General features: G+C 39.3%; 1 non-coding gene across 1 annotated transcript; it reads left to right on the forward strand.

The window, feature by feature from the left end:
• The first annotated feature begins 5,257 nt into the window (after positions 1-5,257).
• Positions 5,258-5,329, forward strand: trnah-gug. Its single transcript has one exon. It is a non-coding gene; the product is annotated as a tRNA-His (tRNA).
• The last annotated feature ends 379 nt before the right edge of the window (positions 5,330-5,708 follow it).

Genomic DNA, 5,708 nt, shown 5'->3' on the forward strand with positions numbered 1-5,708 from the left:
TCCAAACGGGACATTGCACACAATTATACTAGATGTCAGATCACTCAAGCTAATAACAATAATCCCCATAGAGCAGCTTTGCTATTCGCCCACCACCGAAGGAACTGGGATTTACTGCAATAACATCCCCATTTCCCTCTCATTGCTATCCTGCGATTAAAATCCATCAGACACCTCTGACGCTCATAAACAAAGCAAGCCTCCATAGCATTATCCATTAGAATTGATTGTATCCATATCATAACCCATCTTGCACTCTCCCTTCCCCTTCTGCAGCCTACTCTGTCTCTCACAGGAACGGTCTTTTGAGTTTCCCTTGAATCTTCCTGATTGCCCTGTTTAAAAGGCCAGACTCTGTCTGTCTAACTTGATTACCCATTATTCTAATCTTGAGATGTGAAATTGCATATAAGATGCCTTGTCACTTCATTCAGCAACTACAGTGCATTCGGAAAGTATTCAGAACCCTTGACTTTTTCCATATTTTGTTACATTACAGCCTTATTCTAAAATGGATGAAATAGTTTTCCCCCCCTCATCAATCTACACACAATACCCCATAATGACAAAGGAAAAACTGTTTTTTTTACATTTTTGCAAATGTATTTTTTTTTAAAGCCAGAAATATCAGATTTACATAACTATTCGGACCCTTTACTCAGTACTTTGTTAAAGCACATTTGGCAGCGATTACAGCCTCAAGTCTTCTTGGTATGATGTTACAAGCTTGGCACACCTGTATTTGGGGAGTTTCTCCCATTCTTCTCTGCAAATCCTCTCAAGCTCTGTCAGGTTGGATGGGGAGTGTTGCTAAACAGCTATTTTCAGGTCTCTCCAGAGATGTTCGATCAGGTTCAAGTCTGGGCTCTGGCTGGGCCACTCAAGGACATTCAGAGACTTGTCCCGAAGCCACGCCTGCATTGTCTTGGCTATGTGCTTAGGGTCGTTGTCATGTTGAAAGGTGAACCTTCACCCCAGTCTGAGGTTCTGAGCGCTCAGAAACAGGTTTTCATCAAGGATCTCTGTACTTTGCTCCGTTCATCTTTCCCTCGATCCTTACTAGTCTCCCAGTCCCTGCTGATGAACAACATCCCCACAGCATGATGCTGCCACCACTATGCTTCACCGTAGGGATGGTGCCAGGTTTCCTCCAGACGTGATGCTTGGCATTCAGGCAAAAGAGTTAGTCTTAGTTTCATCAGACCACAGAATCTTATTTCTCATAGTTTCAGAGTCCTTTAGGTGCCTTTTGGCTAACTCCAAGCGGGCTGTCATGTGCCTTTTACTGAGGAGTGGCTTCCGTCTGGCCACTCTACCATAAAGGCCTGATTGGTGGAGTGCTGCAGAGATGGTTGTCCTTCTGGAAGGTTCTCCTATCTCCACAGAGGACCTCCGGAACTCTGTCAGTGTGACCATCGGGTTCTTGGTAACCTCCCTGACCAAGGCCCTTCTCCACCGATTGCTCACTTTGGGTTGGCGTGGTTACGCGTGGTCTGTGGTTGTGAGGCCGATTGGACGTACTGCCAAATTCTCTAAAATGACATTTGAGGCAGCTCATGGTAGATAAATTAGCATTCAATTCTCTGGCAACAGCTCTGGTGGACATTCCTGCAGTCAGCATGCCAATTGCACACACCCTCAAAACTTGAGACATCTGTGGTATTGTGTTGTGTGACAAAACTGCTCATTTTAGAGTGGCCTTTTATTGTCCCAGCACAAGGTGAACCTGTGTAATGATCATGCTGTTTAATCAGTTTCTTGATATGTCACACCTGTCAGGTGGATTAATTATCTTGGCAAAGGAGAAAGGCTCACTAACAGGGATGTAAACAAATTTGTGCACAAAATCTGAGAGAAATAAGCTCTAAGTGTGCATGGAAAATGTATGGGATTTTATATTTCAGCTTTGAAACATGGGACCAACACTTTACTGTTTATATGTTTGTTCAGTGTATAAAGAAATAAAGCAGGGGTGAGGACATGTAAATATTAAAAACAATATTTATCTTTATCTTGCTGCAGGTGGTATGTCTTTATCTTGCTGCAGCCTTATTAATCATAAGGCTCTTTTCCCCTCTTTCTAGTTTATGGCCTCGGGAGACCCCTGTTAAAGATAAGTCTGCACAGTATGTCTATGACAATCGCTGAGGCAGTGGTGGTATGGGTTTATGGGGGATCAACAGCAAGGCAGAGAGAGATTCGTGTAATGTTTTAATATGTGTTTATGTTACCATAGATGTGGTAAAGAGGTCAATGGAACTCGACCCAAACGATGGAAATGCCATGGAAACGCGTGGGTGTAAGATGCCATCCGGGAATGATCCCAAATCTCTTCATTGCCGCCCAGCAAAATGAGCCTAATATTTGTATGGATGTCAAACCCAAAAGCCTACACGTTCATGTCATCGCCATTAATCAACTGCATTGCAGTTAAAAACGACTTTGACTACTACCACCGATTTCTGTATGCTAGCTAGGCTACTAGCTTATACGAACGGGAGTTAGCATTTTTAAACCTGAAAAGGAACAACTTCTAAATGTTGTGCAGAGAAAACAAAAACGCTCAAATACAACCAGCATATGATATTCTTAAAATGATTTATAACAAAAACAACTCTGAATGTAATTGTTAATTCAAGTAAAATTATATTTATATGATAGTTAGGCTACAAGTAAAGTCCAAAACGAATTCCTTATGGCGAAAATGCATATGTCCATAATGGATTTTACATAACTGATACTTTTTTGCCAAGACACTGAAAGCAAGAGGCTGTGTGAAAAATAAAAAAAATACAGTTTTTTTTTCTTCTAAAACGCATGCATTCGATGTCATTAAGCAAGCTCACTACAGCGCAACTTGCACCATACTGAATTAACATCAGCTCGCTCCAATGGATACTGTCTAAAGTAATACAAATAGCTTTTTCAGGATGTTTAAACAGTTTAAACGCAAGAATGTGCAAATCAGTTGGAAGTACTATTAATCAGAAACTGCTTCGTGATCGAATAATGCACACATTTATCATTTTATTATGACAACAGGCAGTTTTATTCCTGGATTTACTTAAAGAGAGGGAGAGGGGGGGAAATACCGAAAGAATTTTGGCAATAACCGCTCGCTCCCTTCTACTCATGTCATGAAAAAGGAAAACAACGCAAAAAAGTGTGGGAAAGATTTAGGAAAACCTACTTCCTTATACATACCTTGCAACATGCAAAACAGAAAGTGTGCTCTTATAATTCCACGTTGAAAACAAAAATATGCAGTAAAATATTCCTCGTCCACTGCAATTGAATGAGCATGCTTTAATTGTCTGTTTTCTCAAAGGCTGCTACACGAAAATGTCCACTCCTTATTGGAAAAACTTTATTTATCGGTAACTATGTAATGGCTATTCATAATCGATTAAAAAAACATATAATGTGACATGTTAGCACTGCCCTGCTGGTATAGTCGAACACCTGTCTCGTGCAAATGGTGGCAAATGTTCCATGTCCCCCCCAGTATAACTATGTATCTTCTCATGGACATTCGTTCTTTCTACCACTTAATGAGGAGGGATATTTTGTAGACTTTGACTAGGTTTATCCCGCGCGAATAAAAGCTTTATTCAACAAACACTGTCGAAATGACCTTAATAGGTGGACCCATTCAACGAAGCACCGACGATTTCTCGCTCGTCCAGATGTTCTGAGAGTAGGCCGAGCTAAGGCTTTGACCTCCATAGTTGTAGGCCTATCGAGAGGGGATAGCTCGCATTTGAAATTCCGTGCAAGCAAAACAAGCATACTCTGTACACCAATAAGCAACACAAATATGAATGTATGATGTTTCAAAACGAATATTTGACAGTGGTGTCATGTACTTAAGTAAAAATACTTTAAAGTACAACGTACGTTGTTTTTTTGGGTATCTGTACTTTACAATTTATATTTTTGACAACTTTTACTTTTACTTCACTACATTCCTAAAGAAAATGATGTACTTTTTACTCCATACATTTTCCCTTGACCCTTGACACCCAAAAGTATACTCGTTACATTTTGACATGAAAATGGTCTAATTCACCCTCTTGTCAAGAGAAGACCCCTGGTCATCTCCTGCCTCTGATCTTGCGGACTCACTAAACACAAATGCTTCGTTTGTAAATTATGTCTGAGTGTTCGAGTGTGCCCCTGGCTATCCGTCAATAAAAAAAACAAGAAAATTGTGCCGTCTGGTTTGCTTAAGGAACATTAAATGATTTATACTTTTACTTGATACTTAAGTACATTTAGCAATTCCATTTACTTTTGATACTTAAGTATATTTAAAACCAAATACTTGTTTACTTTTACTCAAGTAGTATTTTACTGGGTGACTTTCACTTTGACTTGAGTCATTTTATGTCAAGGTATCTTTACTTTTACTCGAGTATGACAATTGAGTACTTTTTCCACCATGATCTCTGATTGTTTTTTCTTATACACCCTTAGAAAAAAAAGGTTCTGGATAGAACCAAAAAGGTTATATGCTTGCTTCATTTATGGCACCCCTTAAGGTTCTATACATGACCTAAATTGGTCCCATATAGAACCCTACATGGATCTCAAGGGTTCTATATAGAACCAATTTTGGTTCAGTGAAGAAGAACCCCTGGGGGTTCTGATCAAATAACCCTACAAAGGGTTCTATATAGAACCTTTAGGGGTGCCATAATATATGAAGCAAGCAATAGAATCCTTTTTGATTCTTTTTTTCAAAGAGTGTAGATTCCAACTGTTGATATACGTTTTTTTGCAAGTCAGATTTAATACCAATAGCCCGGGATCTTGTCATATTCATAATGTCAATCAAATAAATATCTAACATAATGCAATATTCTGAACAATGATGGGTTCCAATATTGTAGGCTTAACTATTCTGGAAGAAGCTCAGACCTATCATAGGTCTACCCACGCGCGTAATCATAGACCTCACCTGAATATGAATTGTTTGGAAATCGAACTATCACTCACTGTCAAAGGTCTTTAAAATACATTTCAATCGCTCTAGAAGAATGCTTCAATGGTAGGCCTATATATAGCATATAGGATGGTAGACTATACTATAGCGTTAAGATAGATGTGCTACTATGAAGACAATAGAATATCAAGACAGAATCATTTCAAAATTGGACTCGAACAGCTGAAGATATTTGCATGCCTATAAACGTCATTGCAGGCTCCAGTTAATTGGCCAGAATCCCCCGCAGAATACCCGCAGCCCTGGTAGCTCGCCGTGATCGTATAGTGGTTAGTACTCTGCGTTGTGGCCGCAGCAACCCCGGTTCGAATCCGGGTCACGGCATTGCGAATACAATGTCACGGCAAAAGGGATCTTTTGAAAATATTAGGATTAACTATTAATGACAGTATTACCCCACATTGGCTTGCGGTTGATTTATTTTAATTTCAATAAGTGATTATAGGTCTACTCATGCATTTGATTAAATTGCATTTTCATACAGGTTTGTAATTATCATATTTTCACCATGCAGAAAGTATACATACCCCTTAATTTATTCCACATTTTGCTGTGTTACAGCCAGAATTCTAAGTGGATCAAATAAAACATTCCCACCCATCTACACACAATATCCCGTAATGACAAAGTGAAAACAGGTTTTTAGAAATGTGTATTGAAAATGAAACACAGAAATATCTAATTCACATAGGCCTAAGTATTC

The sequence above is a fragment of the Salvelinus namaycush genome, chromosome 16, assembly GCF_016432855.1.
Source record: "Salvelinus namaycush isolate Seneca chromosome 16, SaNama_1.0, whole genome shotgun sequence".
NCBI lineage: Eukaryota > Metazoa > Chordata > Actinopteri > Salmoniformes > Salmonidae > Salvelinus > Salvelinus namaycush.